This window comes from Haemaphysalis longicornis, unplaced genomic scaffold, assembly GCF_048455015.1.
Source record: "Haemaphysalis longicornis isolate Haplotype H1 unplaced genomic scaffold, Haemaphysalis longicornis Haplotype H1 scaffold_1, whole genome shotgun sequence".
In the NCBI taxonomy this organism is placed as follows: domain Eukaryota; kingdom Metazoa; phylum Arthropoda; class Arachnida; order Ixodida; family Ixodidae; genus Haemaphysalis; species Haemaphysalis longicornis.
The window spans coordinates 26,503,692-26,525,961 of NW_027526203.1; the positions used below are offsets into that span (position 1 = coordinate 26,503,692).

General features: G+C 47.6%; 1 protein-coding gene and 1 long non-coding RNA gene across 2 annotated transcripts in view; one reads left to right on the forward strand and one right to left on the reverse strand.

The window, feature by feature from the left end:
• Positions 1–22,270, forward strand: part of LOC144160159 (uncharacterized) — a 114,972-nt gene that overhangs the window by 29,370 nt on the left and 63,332 nt on the right. The window lies entirely within an intron of this gene.
• LOC144175654 (uncharacterized) lies at positions 12,045–14,969 on the reverse strand. The gene is made up of 2 exons (XR_013323667.1): positions 14,845–14,969; positions 12,045–13,443 (listed from the first exon to the last, which is right to left on the reverse strand). It is a non-coding gene; the product is annotated as an uncharacterized LOC144175654 (long non-coding RNA).

The window sequence follows — 22,270 nt, forward strand, 5'->3', positions numbered from 1 at the left end:
GAGGTTGAGTCGTACGTCGCTCGAGAAAGATAATCCAGACCATGGGAAGCACTATCCACCCGCAGAAGCACAACGTCGCATTTCATCGCGAAACAAAGGCGTCCACAACACACACACCATCGCCTCCTGTAATGCCAAACGCATCTCGCACTTCCCAATGGGAGTGAGTGGTACGCCTGCAGTGCCCACATGTCGCGAAGTGGGGCCCCAAGCTGAACTGGGATCAGGCAACCGTAACTGACTTCTGGAGCGGTTTGTGCCTTGTTGCCAAGGCAACCGATGTTTGAGATTGTTAAAGCAATGGCGCTCGCTCCAGCGCTCAGAAAGCTCAGAGTCGCGGCGGAGCATGTTTTGCCAACGTTGCCGCTCTCCACCACGCGTCGCCCCAAGCTGAACTGGTCACATGATTGAAGCGTTTTGTGCACGGGTTCTGTATCGGTTTAATATGACTTTTTCACATGCCGCCGGCAGGAATTACCACCGCCGCAAAATAAGACCCGGCACCAGCGGGGCCACATCTGATACGGCGCTTTTTGGATAAACAGTGCGCGGTGCATCAAGGGAACGAGCGCACGACCTTCCCCGTGTGGCTGCGAGTTCGCCGCCGATAGAAAGTCATGTGCCGCCAGCAACGTACACCGCGAAAGGGCAAGGCCAGGCCGCCGCATACATGCGGCCAGATTTTTCGTTCGCTTTTCCAGCCTTGAGCGGAGTGCGGAATTCATGGTGTCAACAAAGCTTGCCCGTAGCAGACGACAGTCTGAGCAGCGCAATAGCGGAAGTACGTCACCGCTGCGGAGCGCAGCATCATGGGAGGCAAGGCTCGCGCGCCGTCAACAGCGGAGAGTAAGTCGAAAGGAGGAGGAAACGCGGAGCGACGATAATGCGCGGTTTTTGATTTACGATTTCTCAGCTAATACTCATCGCTTTAACAAAATTCTTGCGGGAGGAGATTGCAAATACATTGCTTTATTTGGGTACATGTACATCCATGCATCGGCGGAAGGTATTTCAGGACACCTTTAAAACAAGTTGTGGGTACTGAAGTGGTCGGAATAAATTTTTTCAAGCCAACACCGTACAGGGCCGGAAGTACAAGAAGCCTTGTTATAGACAAGCGTTTTATCGACTGTAGTTTGATGTATTCTGATGTCGGAAACAATGCTAGTCCCTGTTGCTTAGTCTTTTTTTTGCTATTTTGCTGACCCTCCTGCCTGGGCCTAAATAGTGGCCTACCGAACAAATAAATAAATAAATAAAACCTGTAAGAAGAAGGCAAACATACACCCAGTATGCTGCAGGGTTGAATGCCTTGCGCGTGCTTCCCGCCTAGCGCGCATTTTTATTTGTTTTTTGATTCGTCAAGGAAAGATGCTCGTGGAAAGGGAATTAACTCTGTCATTGTTGGCAAGATACGCTTCATCCAGCGGTTGTTTTTTGGATCCTTTATAACCCCCACCAACAGGAAGCATGCGGCACCACACTTACGCGAACGCTCTCAAAGAGACGCGTCCAAACACCGCGTGTTTACGTCGTAAATTTCAATTTTCCAAAAGAACGGCAGTCCTAAAAAATAATGTACTCGCTGCTATTGTACACAAAACACGGAGGGTTCTTACGCATTTCTTTTTGGTTCAGTCACTCATTCACTGATCTGAGGTATGCTAATCAATAAGGAAATGTTTTATTGAAAAATAACCCTCATGAAAATGGACGTTGAGTTTTAATAGACCCCCTATTGAGTTCCCATAGAGTCAATAAAAAGTCAATTAAAACTCGTAGCTTACAGACTGTGCTCGTTAAAAAGTCAACAAACTTTGTATTGCACAAACTCAACCAACATTTTATTGCCTTCAAGACACTGAGTTTTAATACACTTCATATTGCGTTTCTATAGGGTAAACCAAATCTTAATCTTAAATACTGCGGCCAATGTAAAATCAATTGCCTGTTCATTGCAAAAATGCAACATGAATTTTATTGCCTTCCCTATATTGAGTTTTAACAAACTCTGTATTGCTTTTCTATAGGGTCGATCGAACTCGTAATGTGTGGACTGTGGTCATTAGACAGGCAATAAACTTCTTATAAAGAAGACGCAGCAAGCATCTTATTGCCTTCACTATATTGAGTTTCAATAGACTCTGTAATGGGTTTCTATAGCCCACCCACGGAGGTCTGGTAGCTTATCGGTACATATGTGTGGGCTGCTATTGCGCCGCCTGCCCCGCCCCATCAGCCAAGATCGCGCGATGGACGTCCCATCACTACGTCTTGGGAGCACTTGGTAGCGGTGGCGCCTTGGATGGCGGACGTCACCGCCGGACAGTTCGAGCCCCTACAAAGCTCCTCTGTTAAAACTTGCCAGAAAACCTGACTCACAGGCAGCAGGAGAGAGAGAGAGAGAGCTCTTTAATGTGGGCTGGAGAGGTCAGCTCTGCTAGCGGCAGTGCTTGCTACGCCAGATGGGGATGATTACAATGCAGTGAAGTGAATGTGAGAAATCGGGAAAGCAGCAATAGAGAGAAAACAAAAGTTAAATAAAAATGGCACGCAATGTAGTGCAAGGAAAAAACTCGAAATAAAGTTAAGCAACAGGATATTACGACTATACTCAATAAGAATTTTAAAGAAAGCGAATAGAGATATATTTATAAAAACTCATCACACATTCGGTTCAGACTTAGCTCTATGCGACAAGTTGTGATGACTGGGCACTATAAGAATTTTATAGAAACCTAATTGAGATAAATTTAATAGAAACCCGTCAGAAACTCTATTCAAAGCTGACTCAGGCGCAACAGGTTGTTACGACCATACTCAAACATAATTTTAAGAAAGCTAATGCAGGGAAATTTAAAAAAACTCATCAAAAAGTCTATTCAAACTTTATTCACACGCAACAGGATGTTACAACTATACTCAATAAGAATTTTATAAAAATTAATTGTAATAAATTTAATAAACATTCGCCAGAAACTGTATTCAAACCGGACTCCCATGCAACAGGCTGTTGCGACTGTACTCAGTAAGAATTGCATAGGAAACTTGTTGAATTTATTTTATAAAAACCCCATAAGAAACTCATAAGGAACTCCATTCAAAACCGATAAGGTCTACTGACTTGGCTCTACAGACTTTTAATTAAAACGCGGTTGCCAATTTGTAATGGAAACTCAATAGAAATATTCTATAGAATGTTGACAAAAAGTTTATAAAACTCTTTTGAGCAATCTATATAACAAGTTTATTAAATCCTGGTAACCATTTTCATGAGGGAATGGCTGGTTATAGCCCAGGATTCATCAACTATCCTTCTAATAAAAATGTATTCACACAATTAAGCCTGTGATGTGGCGTCTGATAGTGTATTTCAATGATCAGATGTCATGCAATTGATGATTACCTAGTTTCATTATTCCTCAATTCGTACATATGGGCTACTGATGCAGGGTATCCAAACAATGCATAGTGTGTACTGCTTGATTGATCCTGAAATGTCCAGCAAGAAAAAATGCAGCAAGGGTAAAATTGCCTATTAAATTTATTTGATATCAGGCAGGGCGATTTCACCAGAAACAATTTATTTTTTGATGTTGCATTTCTAGCGGTGCATTTGTTTACTAAACAGCTTGCGAAACAATATCCCAAGAAAGTTCAGAAACTTGTACTCATCAGGAAAATCTGAAAAAAAAGAAAGTGAGGCGTCTACCAGCCCAACTTGTTAAAAAAGGTTTATACATTTCAATGAGTATTAGAATCACAGAAAGCTGGGCGAGCTAAACGGATTCATGATTAAGTTCTAACAACGCAACGGAACGAGGTCAAGACAGGGCACAAACGCTCGTTTGTGCCCTCTTTTGTCTTCATCCCGTTGCGCAGTGTGAACTTAATCATGAACTACATGAGTAAAATGCAGGTACACCCCACACGTATAGGACCTCTGCAGAAGCACGACCTAGGTTTACAATATTTAGATGACAAATTATGGTGCTCACAGCAAACAAGAAATCCTGAAAACTACCCCAATCTATTAGAGCAGTTTCGTGTGAACCTAGGCACGCTGCACAAATGAAATATAACATGACATACACAATATTGAAAAAGATAGAAACAATGCACTACTAACTGAGCTATTACAATACGCGGCTGCTTCTACTGACTCTCTCACCAAAACGCCAATCCACTATGTTTCCAAGGGCATGTAACCCTCCTTTAGTGACACCACAGCATTGCCTACACTGATAGCCCGTTTGTTCAACTTACCAGAACGGCCTCTCTAGTGTGACGCCAGTTTCTCAGAAACAGAAGCGTTGCACCAAAATTTATGACAGATAAAATTGCCAATAGCAAAGCATGGCACATATTCATTAGATGTGACAAATAAGACCAGTTTTGTGGAATATACATGCGTAGAGCACACAGTTAATGCAAATGTATCACAACAGACAGCTGCTTCTACTGAATCGCTAATGACTATACACCAGAACAGCTGCGGGCATGCGGAATGTTGCCTTTGGTAACTCTATGACACTGACCACATCTAAAATCCTGCTTGTTGAGCAACTTACCACAACTCTCTTTCTCTTACACAACACACTTGTAACAGAATATCTTCATCGTATGAAACCAGGACAAGCAAAACAAAGGATGACAATATCGTGCTTGCATTGGGAAGTGGCCAGGATAGAGTGGAAAGCCAAGAACGTCGATGGTATCAAGCGACCATTGTGGTGAAAGCTAGAGGTGGGCGAGTGATACAGTACTATACCGATTGATCGATTAATGCATTAATCGCGATGAAACTTCTTGTTATTTAATCGCTCGAGTGCTTTAAACCAGAAATCAAGCTTCCTGATTATCTCCCGCAGTCACCTTACATAATAAAGCACGCTCTTATAATGTCATAATTAGAACCACGCGTATGAAGTGGCAATGACGAGACTCCGTGTTTGCTTCTCTGAGAAACAGCGACACTAAGCACGCGTTCCACCCCCCATATGCCAGCCACCTTTACGACGCGAGGATCTGTTCAGCGCGCCATCTGTACAACCACACACATGGGCGATATATTGCCTTCAAATTCAAGAATGTATGTGATTTTGTCTCTACCGCGGGGAAGACCCCATGCAAAAAAAAGACTTCGAACACAAAATATAGTTTTTGGCACCAGCCGATCACAATTAATTCAGTAATACCTGTCGAGTAATCTGATTATTTCTTGAAATCGATGCCCAGCCCATTCTCGGGCCGATGCTACACTCTAAATGCCGTAACCTCTAATAGAGGTTAAAATATTGAAAATTTGTTACCTTTACTTTATCGGTTACGCTGTAACCGTTAGCACGTAACCTTTACTATGAGTTGGGCTGAAACCTGTATACATAGAAGTTACGCCCTTTCCTCTCCCTGCTCCCCCCCGTCATGCCTTTATGCGTACGCGGTCCGCGCAGCGCATACAAATAAAAAAGTCATGTCATGTACATCGCTGGAACAATTCGCACATTGTCTTTCGATACACGCGTCTCAGCCTGTGCACATAGTCTGAACAAAGGCTCAGATGCGTGTCCTGTAAACAACCTTTTGCCTTTAGATTCACTCGAGTGCGGCGTGTATTTTTAAAGCTAAGCTGTGTCAAAGTTGCACATAGTATACACACTGCGCGTACAGAAACCACCCAGTAATAAAAAACATTCACCACAAAGTGTAAAAAGAAAGACGGAAATTTATTTTCATAACGTTAGTGAACAAGATCGTGGCTCCTTTCTTATTCGTCCTGCATATGCATACGCTCCTAGCGCTTTGATTTCGGAAGATCACGTTGTGAATTACTGCTTAATGTTTTCTAGCAGGCTCCTGAGCTTTCCGTTCATAAGGCCCCTAGGGACGCTGTCCCTAGGCCGCAAAGATTTCTGCAGGAAGATCAGTGGCTGCGCTAGGGCTCGGGGATAGTTTAGGTTCTTTAAGTAGTAGACCGCCAGGCACATGACCAGCGCATTTTCAGTTGTGCCATTGACTCGAATCAATTCGTGTGGCTTGCCGCCGTGGACGAGAATCTTTTCCGAGGAAAGGTAGATATGGGGCGAGTTGAAAACAACGTTAGCAGCGATGGCGTAGAGGTAGAACACCCGCCTCGCGTGCAGAAGGACCGCAGTTCAAATCCCGGTTCCGGACAATTCCCACCGGATTAAAAAAAATCCGCGTATTGATGGAATTGCACAAAGGGGTTTGGGGTGCGGCCTGACCCCGGCGACATTGCCGGCAATGCACTCCCTCACCAGAGCAGGATTGGCCACCCTGGTGTAGTAACGGCCACAACCTCCCATGAATACGCCAATTAACCCCCGGCCCTCAGTCCCCAGCGGCTGCGAAGCAACTGACCACGGCGGCGGTCAGACCTGTGACGCAGCAGAGGGTGCTAAGAATCCCTGGATCCGGACAGGCCGCCAATGGAATCTGAACCTGGCAACGTTTAACGCGCGAACCTTATCTAGCGAAGCAAGTCTCGAGGTGTTGTTCGAGGAATTAGAGGGCATTAAATGGGATGTAATAGGGCTTAGCGAGGTTAGGAGGACGGGTGAAGCCTTTACGGTGCTTAAAAATGGACACGTCCTATGTTACCGTGGTGTAGAGGACGGAAGAGAACTGGGAGTGGGATTTCTAGTCAATAAAATCATAGCTGGCAACATAGACGAATACTATAGCATTAACGAAAGGGCAGCAGGTCTTGTAATTAGGCTCAATGAGAGGTACAAGCTCAAGGTAGTGCAGGGCTACGCGCCCACATCCAGCCACGACGACCAAGTAGTGGAACGCTTCTATGAAGATGTGCAATCGGCAATGGCTAAAGTAAAAACACAGTATACCGTAGTTATGGGGGACCTCAATGCTAAAGTAGGCTGGAGACAAGGCAGTTGGGAACTATGGTCTGGGCTGTAGAAATCGCAGGGGGGACCTACTAGTTGAGTTTGCAGAACGGAATAACCTACGCATAATGAATACCTTCTTCTGTAAACGGGAGAGTCGGAAGTGGACCTGGAGGAGCCCGAAAGGGGAGCACAAAAATGAAATAGACCTCATATTATGCGATAACCCTGGCGTCGTGCAGAATGTGGAAGTGCTCGGAAGGGTAAGGTGTAGTGACCACCGTATGGTAAGATCTCGAATAAGGCTAGATTTGAGGAGGTACCGCAACAAGCTAGTACGAAAGAAGCCGATAAATGAGCTAACAGTAAGACGTAAAGTAGAAGAATTCAGGATCACGCTGCAGAACCGATATTCCGCCCTTAACGAGGAAGCCGAGCTTACGACACAGGAAGCCAGCGACAACCTTACACGCATTATCACGGAGTCTGCAGTAGAAGTCGGGGGCACTATGGCTAGACAGGATACTGGTAAACTTTCACAGGAGACGAAAGATCTAATCAGCAAACAGCAAACCATGAGAATCTCCACCGCAGCTGACAGAATAGAACTAGCTGAGCTCTCAAAGTTAATCAATAAGCGAAGACAGCTGACATACGGAAGTATAATATGGAGAGGATCGAATACGCTGTAAAGAACGGAGGTAGCCTGAAAGCAGTGAAGAGACGTCTTGGCGTGGGGAAAAATCAGATGTATGCACTTAAGGATAAGCAAGGCAATGTCATCACAAATAGGGATGAAATAGTCACAGTTGCCGAGGAGCTCTATAGGGATCTGCAGAGTAGCCGGGACATACAGAATAATGCCGAACGAGACAGTAGTTCAGAGGAGATAGACATCCCACCAGTAACGACCGAAGAAGTAAGGAAGGCTTTGAAAGAAATGAAAGGGGGCAAAGCGACTGGTGAGGATCAGATAACAGCAGACCTCTTGAAGGATGGCGGAGAAATTGTACTTGAAAAACTGGCAAACCTGTATACGCAATGCCTAATGACCGCAATGGTACCGGAATCTTGGAAGAACGCGAACATCATCCTAATCCATAAGAAAGGCGACATGAAGGACTTGAAAAATTACAGGCCGATCAGCTTACTGTCAGTCGTCTACAAGGTATTTACCAAGGTAATCGCTAACCGAATCTCTGCAACCTTAGATTTCAGTGAACCTAAAGAACAAGCAGGGTTCCGTAAAGGTTATTCAACAATGGACCATATTCACACGATCAATCAGGTGATAGAGAAGTGCGCTGAGTATACTGAACCCCTATATACAGCCTTCATAGATGATGAGAAAGCATTTGACTCGGTCGAAACCCTAGCAGTCATTCAGGCATTACGGAACCAGGGGGTAGATGAGCATTATGTAACAATACTGGAGGATATCTACAATGGGTCTACAGCTACCATCATCCTCCATAGGGAGAGCAGTAAAATACCTATAAGGAAGGGTGTCAGACAAGGAGACACAATCTCTCCAATGTTATTCACAGCATGCTTACAAGAGGTATTCAGAACGTTGGATTGGGAACAGGTGGGAGTAAGGGTTAATGGAGAATACCTCAGTAACCTCAGATTTGCTGATGACGTTGCCTTGCTAAGTAACTCGGGGGACGAATTGCAAAGCATGTTTTCCGCACTTGGCGAAGAGAGTAGAACCGTAGGCCTGAAAATTAATGTGCAGAAAACTAAAGTAATGATCAATAACCTCGGGACAGCACAGCAGTTTGAGATAGGTGGCGAGGCAGTGGAAGTGGTAAGCGAATATATCTACTTAGTCCAAGTTGTGACCCCAGATCCCAACCATGAGGCAGAGATAATTAGAAGGATCAGAATGGGGTGGGGTGCATACGGCAGACATTCTCAGATAATGAATAGCTGCCTCCCATTGTCGCTGAAAAAGAAAGTGTATGACAGCTGCATCTTACCGGTACTCACCTACGGGGCAGAAACTTGGAGGCTCACTAATAGCGCTTTCCATTGGGCGAACAGGAGCACTTCTAACTGCACCCAAAGTGCTGTCGCGAGTACTGGCGTCTTCCAGTGGTCGGGCAGGAGCAGGGGCGTTGTGTTTCATTGGTCGAGGAGGAGCACTTTTTTGGCACCGAGAGCAGCCGAGAGCAGTTGTCGGTGCTCCGTCGCCAGCGGCGGAGTAACAGGGAACGCCGAGGAAGTCACATGACTTCATTTGCGTCACTTCTGGTTTTATCCCCGGGTGGCGGAGGAAAAATGGCGGAATCCAGCAGCCCCGGTAGTCGCTCAGTGCGTACGGCAGCAGCTAAGCACGGCCGTCTGGACAAGGAATTGCTGCTACTTTTAGATGATGAAAGCCCCACATATTCAAGCGCAAGCTCATCATCGGACAGCAGCAGCAGCGACGACGACGACGACGATTTGACATTGCATGAGTTTATGTTCGAGCACCTGTTCACTCCGCCGGAGCAGCGACCGAAGGTAGAGTCGTATCTGGAAAAGACGGTGGACGCTGTTATCGTTCGCAGCTAATTTTTGGGAGACACGATGGTGACCCCTTCATCAGGAACATGAACAACCGCTCGGCTTCTTCATTCGTCGCCATGCGGAAGGCAGACACAAAACCACCGGCACGTATCTGGCAAAACTGGCGATGAATAACTGCGTGCGGACATCACGAGCGCGCGAAATGCTCCGGGAAGCGAGCGCGGGAAACGTTTGGTCACATGACTCTTGACATCTCGCCCTCCCCCTCTTTTCACTGCTCCCGGAGCAGCACGAATGTTTCATTCGCGGAACGAAAGCACACGTCCCCGTTACTCCCGTGTGCTGCTCTGGCTGCTCGCTCCACTTGCTCCTGTTCGCCCAATGGAATTCGCCATTAGAGGGTACAACTTAAATTGAGAACGACTCAGCGGGCAATGGAGCGGAAAATGATAGGTGTAACATTAAGGGACAAGAAGAGAGCGAAGTGGGTCAGGGAGCAAACTGGTGTTAAAGACATATTAGTAGAAGTTAAGAAGAAGAAATGGACGTGGGCAGGGCATGTAATACGAAGGCAAGACAACCGCTGGTCATTAAGGGTAACAGAGTGGATCCCTAGAGAAGGCAAGCGTTGCAGGGGGCGGCAGAAAGTTAGATGGGCAGATGAGATCAAGAGGTTTGCGGGGATAAATTGGTCACAGTTAACACAGGACCGAGATAATTGGAGAATAATGGGAGAGGCCTTTGCCCTGCAGTGGGCGTGGATAGGCTGGTGATGATGATGATGATGATGAAAACAACGTCTTCGGGCACCTCCATCTGTGTTAAAAACAAACAAAAAGAACTTGTAACTATGAGCGCAGGGTCTATGATACTAAGATGTAAAATAAACCCCAAGGAAATAAATGTATGTTTGCGGCTTCTTTTTTGGGAGAAAATAGTAACTGAACTCCCAGGACTCGGGCCCTTACTTGCGATAATCTTGCATACCCTACTTGCATACCCTAAGCACTCGCAATCTTCTTCGCATCGCCCTCGCTGGACACCCCACACGTCTGTTTCTCATGGATGTCATTATGGCCTAGGACGCGAGGCGGAAAAGATTGCTTGTTTTTAAACATGTATGCACATTTATAGAGTATACGACAAAACATGCATGGTAATTAAGGCCTGAAGGATACCCAGGCCACGAAACAGCTAAACGACTAAGCGCTGATTGACAGCTCAGTTATTGCGTTGTCAACAAAAGCTTGGCGCTCCGCGCCTTCCGGTCGTTGTCCGCACTTTCATCGCACTTAAGCCATCATATAAGGTTTAAAAGTTTACCAGCTGTTGGTATTGCTCTATGTAATGAATATGACCAGTCATGCTTACCTTCCGGTACCTCCAGGACGGCGCGAAATGAACCGGGGCACGAAGAAGACTTTGAAGTTCTATACGTTGCGCGAACACAACATGGCCGAGCGCGGGAAGAAACGTGCAGCACACAACGCGCGGCAACCTGCGGCTTCCCGACAAGACTGAGGTCACGTGATTGATCACGTGGTGAAGCGCTCGCGGAACTGGGGCGCGCAAAGGTTACGAGTTCGGTTTAGACGTTAAAAATTAGTGGTTACAGCTGTTTCGCCGCAAAGTAACCTTTACGTTCAACGAGACCTTGAGCCGTAACCTTTATTCAAGTTAAAAAGGCTTGTAACGTTTATTGAATTGGCTTGTAACCGTTGATATAGAAGTTAAAAGCATTTACAGGTAGACAGAAAGGTTACGGCGTTTAGAAAGAGGGCCGATTAGCCTAGCCACACTCAGCGGATATCAAAATTTGACACGAATCGTCTGATCAGATAGTCGTCGATAGGTTGATCTAAATGCGCCAAATGCCTCACGCTCTGCGTTCGCACTTATTTATCGCGATCGGATAGGCGGCGAGGACGTTTCTCGATTCCGATGGCGCGTTTCGACTTGCGGCGTGCGACAACACCACGCCCTCCGGCTTGAATTTGGCGCCGCGGCGGCCTAGAAGCAGACGGCGCGCCTCTGTTGCTATAACGACGGGGCGCGTGCGCAGAGAGCAGGGAGGGTGAGATCAAGTGCGAAAAACCGCTCTCCACCGTATGGCGCGTACAGGCCGCTGCAGATGGCGGCTTTGGAAGAGTTTGATAGACGTACAGGTCCGAGCAGAAGTAAACGGAGCACGGGAGCGGTGGCCGAACTAGGGTGCCTCGATGCGAGCGGGCGCACATCGAGGCACCCTAGGCCGAACCATAGAGAAAGAAATACTGGTAAGAGTGGACACTCCCATAGAGCCCTGCGGCCGAATGACTGTACTGTAGTGTAGCGCACCGAGCGGACGGAGAGCCAAACTACTAACCATACTTTCGTACGTTCACTCTCGGTTTCGGTTTCGCGGACACCGATTTTGGCGGGTAGTTTGAAGGACTGGAAAGCGCTGCTCATAGCGACGGGCATCGGTACGGTATTCGGACGCTTTCATGCAATAATTAGTGTTTATTTGAATATATCATTCTCAGGCTTAGTGCCCGTATACTTTTACAAAAAAAAAACTTTTTTCTGAAAACGTGAAATTGCAATTTACAGTACCATTCACACTTGGTTAAGAATTCTGTCGCGTGTTCACATGTTGCCGAGCCACATAAAAGAGACACACCATAAATGAAGAAATATTTATTGCATGGCACTAAACGGAACAAGTTCAAATTGTCATCATTCTTTGCAACACACATATAATAATAAACAGTGAGTAATACACAACAGAGACAATACACAGTAGTGAGAGGAAAATACGTTTCCAGGAATGAAAAAAAAATGCACAAGTAAAGGTATCACAACCACACAAAGGATTTTTTCTCCACGGTAATTGAAAATGCAGAAAACCCAGAAACTCAGCCATCCACAGGTTTACTTGTATCTACGACACCCTCAGACTGTGTGCGCTGTTGCAGTCATACAAAAATATCAACAATAACATAATCTAGACACTCGGATACTTGCAACTGTTTACAACCCCTATCTCCGCAGATAATTTTCTTAGTCTGGATATTTCTCCAGTTAGGATGTGGAAGAAGGGAAAAACTTTAGCTTTGATGGCCTCGCTTATTTGATGAACGCTAATGAGATCTATTGCCTCGGGGCAACTTCAAATCAGTATCAGTAATTGAACAGAAATCCCATTTATGTGGAGATGCACACGCAAAAGGTTAAGAGGAAAAAAATCACCTTACTATTGGTTTCTTGCAATGGTGCATTTTCCCAAGAAGCCGGGTTACCTTACGAAAGCGTTGCCTTCCCAGTAAAGGCAAAGGGCCAGGCGGGGATATTTTAGGTACGCGCACGTAGTCAACCGACAGGTTCCAGGCTCGATTAAGGCACACAAATTCATGCCTTCCGCTGTCAATACGAACAGTTTAATATAAGAAACAGGGAAGCAGTATATGCTTCTCGTGTATGAGACAATGGTGGCACATTACAGAATCCCATAAGCATTTGACAACGTAGGTCCCAGCATGGTTCTCTTCATCTAGGCCAGTCCGACAACAGGCAGCACATATGGTGACAAACGACATTTAGCATGACCTCTTACCCTGGCAGTCTTCATAATGTAAAAGGGTTTTTCTGAATGTACTGTTTTCACAATATTACAACTAGCAGCAACAATAACTTGCGAGTGGAGTTTGGAGACTGTATACGCTGTTGTTAGTGGTTTTAATGATATGAGGCATGTCAGTGATAAAAAACCATTTGTTCCTTGAGTCAACGATAGTCTTTTCAGTGGTCACGCCTTATTGAGTGCCGAGACTTGCGTTAGATTTTAGGTGCTAATGGCAAGGTTCAATAGATGGAATACAGTTGCGGTATCCATCAGAAGCATCAATGAGGTAGCAAGAAGCATTGCAGGCAGTCATCAATACAACTGAATAACTCTGGGAGAACAGTTGGCACGGCCACTTCTGTGAGTCCTGTGAGGGCACGATTCATGAAGTGCTTGCACCATGTTTGGTATGACGAATGCAGCTGGCTGGTTGGCTCTGTCTTGAGGGCACCTGTAGACCTGCACAGGTGATAGGTGATATAGTACACAAACTGCTTGCAATGACAGATGATATGCGAATAGTCTGTAAATTTCACTGCAACTAGTATTCAAGTATTGCCTCCAGTGCATGCCACCTATTTAAAACACAAGTTCTCTTATTCTATTCAGCAATCATGCGGTCAAGCTATTAGCAACACTTAAAATATGGGTCTTTGTAATTTCGCAACACTGGTTAGGCACATTCTTAATGCAATTCACCTATTGTTTGGGTTAACAAGAATGATAACGCTGCTCACATAGCCTGAATCCCTTTGTCTTTTTTGTAAAATCAGGACAAAGAGCGAGAGCGAGCTGAACGTTAAACAAACCTGTTGCCCCACGGGCTCGCGAAAGAAACGCATCCCGAGAACGGGCACCTGGCGAAAGTATATTTGGGCGCTGTGTGGGCACCATGGCAAGCAGCAGTGAGCGTCGTACTGAGTACTACTGACCGCCAAAGGCCATGCCTTAAAAAGATATGACAAGAAACACACAGTTCCGACTGAATAGGTGCAATCTGCGCAATACGTGTTTAATGAAACTAGCCAAAATATGACCAGAGAAAAGAGAGCAAACGCTTGAAAAAACGGCAAGTGTGGAACAGTTGTATGCAATGCCTGCGATACCGGAATTGATATACGATGTAGAACGAAGACCAAATTTGATGGTTTCAATGCACTGCCCACTCACCCCGCCTCGAGCAAAGCTGTTATCTGCCGACGAAAGACGCGTTTTTACCGTACCTGGCGCGCCAAAGCGAAGCGACGAGCGCGCGTTATCGGCGTCGGCGAGCGGGTTCGCTTTGTACGCAGGCAGCTTGGTATGCACCCATGTGTAAAACTTACGATGAGTGTACGGCTACTGGTTATGCCCAGATAAGCCAAATTAATGCAGATACGGCTACTTCGCCGTGTACGTTAGCCCGGACGGCTTTGCAGCGCATCACGGCCATAATAGCAGTAACAGTTGGCCAAGCTAGCAATGGCTAGCTAGTATAATACAACGCAGCCTGCGGCTCACGTAATTCAGTGCAGCGACAGCGCACAACGCCTGCTTCGCCTACGGACCGCCGGCCGGCCGGCCACTTCCGCAACTCACAGCCGTCGTTTGCGGCACGTAAACGCTACGTGCGACGACGGGCGCGTACCGCTGGCATCCCTCAGCGCTAGATAAAACTGCACAACCAGCCTAAAATACCATTACGTCCAGCTAAAAAATGGTGTCTTACGCCTTTCCGGCGCGTTTCCAAAGCGCTTATCTTAAAGACGCAGCACTAGCTATGCCTCATTCCCTGAGGTTACTCAGTGCTCGCAGCGTTTGCAGTACAAGGAAACGTAAATATGATACGCCACACCAGCACTTTAAAAAAGAAAGTCTCACCTTTCGTTCAGGATGCAAAACCGATGTCGCAAATAAAGCGCTAGGCGTTTCCTTCTCAACAACAGAGGTTAGCACGAGGCTGCAGAAACGCACGTGCAAACGCTGCCGGAAGAGCCAAATGGCGGCTTGCGCTTGCGGCTTGGCCAGGCTTGGCGCAAAGAAGCCACAAAAATTTACATTGACAGCCATTCAACTTATTACACAAATAAAAATGTGTAGTCTAATGTGTAACAAAATTTTAAAAGTATAATATTGTGTGTTAGTTTATTTTAAATATATAATTTTTTACCACTTGCGCCGACTGCCGGACGGCGCGCGAGTCAGGCCACTCGGCCGCGATAAGCCCGTGTGTCCACTCTTCTAATTTTTTATTTCTCTATGGCCGAACCACGCCGAACTGCATCGCTGCGCCGCGTATGGGCGCCGACGGGAACCATGGAGCGCCGGTCAAAGAGTGTGTTCGCACCGCCCCCGCCGCCCTATCTGATATGTTTAATCGCCGCTCTGCTGGCGTGTCATGCTCGGCGAGACGTTCTTCAAAAGGCAGCGCTGGGCTATAAAGGGGCGTTGGTTGCATTGCCGCTCGCAGGCATCAGCGGCGACTGAATCCGCTGCTCATGAGCTGGACGAAGCTGCGCGCGCCCGGAAACGTGCCTTGTTGCGCGCTGTAAAGAACGGCATAAAAGTGTAGGCAGCTGCGGTTTGGCATAGCATGTCATTGCGATATAATTAATTGTAAGCCGGCAACAAAATTTCCATGTACAATATAGAAAGCACATTCACAGACATTTTCATTGTTCGTGAAAAAAATCTCGCTTACGAGATTTCTTTTTAATTTTGGGTTTCTCCCAAGTTATTGCTGCCGGTCAGTCCAGGTCTGCACTGAAGAAAGGGAAATACAAAAAAGTCCATGCGGTGGAAATTCCGTATTAGAGAACACCGTAAAGAATAAGTACAATCGTTTCCTGCTATTACAGCGGGCCTCATAGGGCGCATATTTCGTTGTTTCATTAACCCTTTCGCTCCGGTTGACGACGATAGCCGCCATAAGATTTTGTACCAAATTAACTGATTAAGAGTATGGTCGCCATCGGTTATGACGACTATACTCGTCATCGATCATTTTTGGGCCTTGACGGCGCTTTTCTGTAAGACTTTCAAGTCATGCGGTGAAGCCATCTTTCAATTCAATACGGAGTTTAATTTAAATCTGCAACACTTTCTTAACTAATATAAGGTGCTCGTTAAAAATAAGAACGTCGGTTTTAATGCCACCACAAAATGTGCGCCCTATGAGGCCCACTGTAATAGCAGGAAACGATTGTACTTATTCTTTACGGTGTTCTCTAATACGGAATTTCCACCGCATGGACATTTGTTTATTTCCCTTTCTTCCGAGCAGACCAGGACTGACCGGCAGCAATAACTTGGGACAAACCCAAAATTAAAGAAGAAATCTCGTAAGCGAGATTTTGTTCCCTAACAACGAAAATGTCTGCGACTGTGCTTTCTAAATTGTACATGGAAATTTTATTGCCGGCTTACAATGAATTATAGCGCAATGACATGCTATGCCAAACCGCAGCGGCCTACACTTTTATGCCGCCCTTTACAGCGCGCAACAAGGCACGTTTCCGGGCGCGTGCAGCTTCGTCCAGCTCATGAGCAACGGATTCGGTCGCCGCTGATGCCTGCGAGCGGCAATGCAACCAGCGCCCCTGTATAGCCCAGCGATGCCTTCTGGAGACCGTCTCGCCGAGCATGACACGCCAGCAGAGCGGCGATTAAACATATCAGATAGGGCGGCGGGGGCAGTGCGAACACACTCTTTGACCGGCGCTCCATGGTTCCCGTCGGCGGCCATACGCGTCGCAGCGATGCAGTTCGGCCACCGCTCCCGTGCTCCGTTTACTTCTGCGCGGACCTGTACGCTTGTCCCGCGCCTACTCTAGGTAAAAAATTCAGAGCCCTCCCACCCTATGAAGAGGGATGGCCAGCAAAGCGGCGGTGCCGAGCCTCCACTTGAGGTTTGACTGGGTCGTAGTTCAAGGGGTGCACGGAGGAAAACACGTTTGTTTGCCATTTGCGATTGAGCATTGTTCCTGGTTATTAACTGAAAGTCCAGTCCTGTCCAGTCACTGCTCTTCGCTCATGCTCGGCACGCCTCTTCAGGAGCCACGTGAAACTGCTATCAAGCGGCTCCGACGCAGCGTCAGACTTGGCTAGTGCGTAATTGAGGCGCACACCTGGGCCCGTGCCGGCGCCAGTGCGTCTGCCGCGGTTATGACACGACATAATCCAACACAATCCACTTTAATACAATGCAATCCTATCCAAGCCAAGCCAAGCCAAATCAATCCAATCGAGTCGAATCCAATCCAATGCCCCTCGCGCTTGCGCAGAACGGCCCTTCACGGCACACGCGAAACTGCTTAACCTCAGCCAGTGTAGCTTACGCTACGAAACACACAATCATGGGTTTAAATTTATTATAGCGCGGGTATGGTCATCACAGCGCATGCTGTATGAAAGTCCTAGGACCTTTTTAATTTTGTATGATTTTTTCCATGCCCCGGGGGTGTGGCGCGCAGTTTTACGATTCCGGGGATTTGAGTGAGCTCCACAACGTGGCACTACACTCGCTAGCGATTCCAGTCTACATCGCTCTGGGACCGGAGACGATCTGCTGGATCCTAGCCATTTACAGCTTTGCTGTAAAAAAAACGGTGTGTAATTTTTGGATCGACTGAGGAAAATGGTGTTGCAAGAAGTGAAGTCCGCACTTTTCTGATAGCTCAAGCTGCAAGCGCAACACGTACGGTCCCGACCCAACTACCGTGGATTGTGTCGCCGAGATAGGCGTGTACTATAGCTTTTATTAGGTTAAATGAAGGCGATCCGGCATAACTTGTATTAACAGCAACATGGGGCCCGTCTGCAAGATTGACGGGTGAGGAACAGGCGATATCACTGCGAAAGCCTCTCAAATACAGCAAAATACTAGAAACAGACAGCTGTATGTAATCCGAGCCGGGCTTGACTAGTTCTATTTTGCACTGGACCGCCATCTGGCGAGGTGGAGTGGAGATAGCACGCCGGTTCATGTTCTGGGAGTCGCTGGTTCGAAACCTGACTTTCGAGAACTGACTGAACACGCATATTTCAGCAGAAGAAACGCCCCCGAGTCACGCGGAATCGTCAAACGACGTGCAACCAAGCGGGAAGTTCCTTTACTGAGTCTGTTTACAAAACGCCGCCGTTGATTCTTGGCATGGAGCCACACTGAGCAACACAGCGGCGGTGCGCCGGCGGACGCCATAGCCGTGTCTTCGCTCCATGTAGTTCAGCCCGTTCAGTCCGATGAACATAAGGCGTCCTGCCGCGGCGGATTTTCCGCCGCGCGAACTTCGTCGCGAAAGTTTGCTCAATGTATCCTGGCCTTTAAGGTGTGCGAGTGCTGGTGTTGCCCACATGGAGGGAATTTCGGTGACTAACTTCGCCCAGCGGCAGCAGCCGCCGGGACGCGCCGTGGACTCTGCGTAGCCCTCCCGCCTCTCACATATTCTAGTTCACAATGCCACGAAGGAAGTAAAACGTTCCTCTCTGTATCTAGCATAGCACTGAAGAACTGCGTGCTTGTCGTCGCCGCGTTCGCCGGCGGCAGCCGCACGGCCGCGTTCGCCGTTTTTTTTGCTGCAACTTCGCTCCATGTGGGCCACGCTAAATTAACGATGTCACAATACCAAAAACAGCAGAGTCCACGTATCGGTTTTTCTTCTAAAATGGAAAATAACATACCTTTTTGGTTTTCTGTGTGTTCTCTCCAATTTAGCCAGTTTAACGTATTTTCGTACTTCCATAGTAACGTTACGACCCCCTGCGGTGCAAGTAAAGACATGAGCTAAAGTTTACGTAGCGCGGCAGTAGTTAAATTTCAACATTTCTACAAGCCATCTTCAGAGTTACTTTTTTTCGGTCAATAGACGTGACGTTTTCTGCAGAACAGTGTGTTCGAAGCTGCCACTCTCCTCACTTGCTGCTGCTCGTCGGGACCTGACACCTGCGGAATTCCCGCCTGAACGTATTCCAGGCCCACCAGAACTCCATTTTCGGCAGCCCGGACATGAACCGCTTTAAAGTTTGATCTCTCTCTCTCTGTCTGTCTGTCTCTCTCTCTCTCTGTCTGTCTGTCTCTCTCTCTCTCTCTCTCTCTCTCTCTCTCTCTCTCTCTCTCTCTCTCTCTCTCTCTCTCTCTCTCTCTCTCTCTCTCTCTCTCTCTCTCTCTCTCTCTCTCCAATTAAAGGGACACTGAAGTGATATGTAAACATTTCGGGATTACTAGAGCAAATTGTAGCCCGGAGTTCCCAGGCCATGTTTCGACCACTCTGGGCGCGCTTACGCGATTTTATTTAGTAGAAAAATTAATTCGAAAATGCTGTCCTCCTCTCTTTACGCTCGCCCATTTTCTGTGGCATTTTCGTGTGACGTCAGGAGGTGCCGAGCTCGCAATCGGCGGCGCTACTGCACGGCTCCCCGGCCTTCAGACAGAGTCAGTCGGCCCAGCGTTTCGTCCGCCGGCCGCCGACGGGTCGTCGCAATTCGTTCGCTCAGTTGAAACGAAGCCAGGACACGTTTGTGAATGCAAGAATGTGCCTTTCTTTACTTGGTTAGTTTGTACACTGTATCTAGCTCCAAGTCAAGGTCGCTTCACACAAGCGCTGCACAAGCGCACATGCGACGCTTCGCTGACTGGTACGCCAGTAGGAAAATATAAGGCCTCTTGAAGGCGGGAGAAGAGTCAGCGAAGTCAATATAGGTACTAAGGAAGTAAAATCAACTGATATTTTTACCGTACAGCGGTAAAACTAGGGTGCGGGAAGCACTTTTTTGCGCTGGGCGAAGAACCACAGCGGTCAGCAGCACGACTACGCATCTGCGAACGCTTTTCCGTCTACGAAATGCAATTGCTAGACGTGAGCTATTGTGGAAACTCGGGGTACGCTTACTGCACGAGCGCAATACAACAAATAGTCACCTAAGCTGCTTGAAATGCCAAAACTAAATAAAAGTGTACACGTGTTGTACAATATATACCTTATATTACCAAGGTCGGCAGAGCCGGTCTTGTGGCCTAGTGGTCTGGGGCGCTGGGTGTGTTGTCGCAAGTGTTTTGCAAGTCACGAGTTCGAGTCCCCGCGGTTACGTGCTTTTTTTTTGTATGTTAACTTTTTTGTTTTCTGCCGATGTTTTCTACATTGAGTTCACCTTTTTTTTTGGGCCGCAACGTTCATGGCTCCACGAACTAGTTCACAGAACGCACGCCGGCTGGCACTGGCACGCTAGCGGGTTCTCGTTGGCGTGCTGTTGCCATAAGCACCGACTGCTTGCGGGCAGCGGGCACAGGCCAGAATGAACAGACCCTTGGCCTGGTGCGAACACGCTTTTTACGGTACAGGCATGAGTGAGGCAAGCTTCAAATATGGGGGAAAAGCGCATGACATTTGGGCGTCTGCGGGTACGCGGAGGGCGTCCATCCACGGCGTAGGCCTCGGCTAGTGAATGCTACGATTCCAAGCCGTCCTGGGAGGCTTATCTTTATGCATTTTCACAGCTGACAACATGGCAGAAGCGCGGTACGATGATTACTGAGTTATTGAGAATGCCCATCCAACAACGCCACCAGTTGTGTTTTACAGAACCGAAACCGAAACCGATACTTGTTTGGTTGCTCACTTTGGGCATCGCCCAATCACGGTGCCCGCTCCTCCTAACGTCACAGCTTTAGTTGGTGTGGCCGCCGCAAACCGCGCATGGTAGTTTTTCTTCTTTCGCGCTTTATAAAATATTTACCGATTTGTCAACCGGATAAACGATGAAAAGTGTGCTAATTTGAGCCAGCCTACGCAGTCCAAGCAAAAACGGGAGCTTGACAAATTCACTTCAGTGTCCCTTTAAGGGAGGGTGACTGAGGTGGACTGGGAAGACGCACTGGCATGTGGCAGGGTGGTATTGAGGGTCTTGCAATTTCGTTCAGCCTATATAGCCTGAGATGTGACAGACAAAGACTCGACAAAATAGTGAAAATCAATTATTTCAGAACTTGACTGCGGGACCGAATCACATGGCGAACCGGCGCCCCATCACTGAGGCAGTTCTCGGGGCGGCCGCAATGGCCCCCTGTTGTTCTCTCCCTTCCTGGACTCATTTATTTAACCATGGATTAACCAAGGCCTAAATTAACCATGATGAGTTCTCATACGGCTGCTAATTTGTGAAATCAAGAATTATGGGAGCCAAACTCTACAATCCAACCACAAATAGAAACTCGAAAAAAAAATTCAATGTCCTTCCACTCTGTGCAGAAGGGTGACCAGCGAAGCTGGGCGCAGTCCAAAAAGTGCACGAAACAAAACACGTTTGTACGTCATTTGCGGGTAAGCATACTTCTAAGCCGATGAGCTAAATACAACTTGTAAGGACTCGAGCTTTTTTCTAGCAGACAAACATGCCCGTGTCCCTTTTTCTCTTGTGTTGGAAGCATCTTACCGCCTGCGTAACTCGCCGGCCCAAACCGCTTGACTAGAGAACGGTCAGAGCGCATTGAGCCCTGATGCATCCACGTTTAAATTCTAACCAGCACAGCGGGCATGTCATCGGTGAGGACATACAGCCTAGCTGCGCGTGCATGCACCCTCTCCCCCCCCCCCCCTTCATCCCGACCCTGCACGCACAAACTGGCAGCCGGTGATGTGCCTGTGCTTATACGTGAAAGAAACGGGTGAAAATATCACCCCGAAAGTCCTTCAAGCTGAGCAAGAATTATTGTCCCATGTCGGCGTTCCATGCGGGCAAGTTGCTCTTGATCCGGGAGGCGTTCGCAGCTACTGCACGAGGTGCAACTTGAGGCGGCAATGACGGTGGCTGTATGTTCTGCGGCGGCGGCTTTCCGTTGTTTTCGCTCCCATTTGCTCCTCTGTACGCGGCGACGCTGCTTTAAAATCCCCGCTGTTCTTCCTCTATGCGAACAACACGCGTCCGTCCGATAGCGAGATAAAAGTGGAAGTGCTCATAGTTGCGCTTGCGCTGTTTTCATCTGATTGCGCAACTTGGGAAAGAGGCAGCGGTAGTGGGGAGGATATAAAAATTGAGGGGGAGGCATCAGCCGGAGCGGTGCCGGACAAATCGGCTTCACCGGAATGAAAACTGAAAAAAAAAAAAGGGGGGGGGGGGGGGGGAGGGTTGGCATATGCAGTCCCCTATGGTAATTTCACTGTCCCTTCAAGCTAAGCGTAAAAGGTTCAGCAGACTGGGACCATCGCCATTCCAGCACGCCGCGGGCACCCGACGACAGGCACTATGAGCAAAATCATTCGTTGTTGGGGCCTGACGTGTATAGTTTTGGAAGAGCACCAATGAACGAAACAGC